Source organism: Carlito syrichta, unplaced genomic scaffold, assembly GCF_000164805.1.
Source record: "Carlito syrichta isolate Samal-C Ts95f unplaced genomic scaffold, Tarsius_syrichta-2.0.1 Scaffold302860, whole genome shotgun sequence".
NCBI classification, from domain to species: Eukaryota; Metazoa; Chordata; class Mammalia; order Primates; family Tarsiidae; genus Carlito; species Carlito syrichta.
In genome coordinates, this window is record NW_007246956.1 from 397,637 (window position 1) to 398,114 (window position 478).

A 478-nucleotide genomic window follows, 5' to 3' on the forward strand; every position below is an offset into this window, starting at 1 on the left:
AACTAAAAAAAAAAAAAAAAATGTTACCTGTTCTCAAGGGGTAAGAGGAGCTAACCAGGCACAGCAAGGTGACTTAATTTTCTATTAATAAAATCTAACTTTAGCGAGCCTGATATAACAAACGCTGGTGTTATTTAGCACATGGAAAAGTTGGAATTAAAATTTTACTAGAGGCCAGGCTTAGTGGCTCACGCCTATAATCTCAGCACTTTGGAAAGCTGAGGTGAGAGGATTGTTTGAGCCCACAGGTTCGAGAGCAGTCTGGGTAACTTGGTGAGACCTCATCTCTACAATTAAAAAAAAAATTAACTTGGCATGGTGGCACATATAAGTCCCAGCTACTCGGAAGGCTGAGGCAGAAGGATGACCTGAGCCCAGCAGGTTGAGGCTGTGGTGGCCGGGAGCGGCCACTGCGCTCCAGCCTGGGCAACAGAGTTTCTCCAATTCCTATATATATATATATATATATATTATTTTT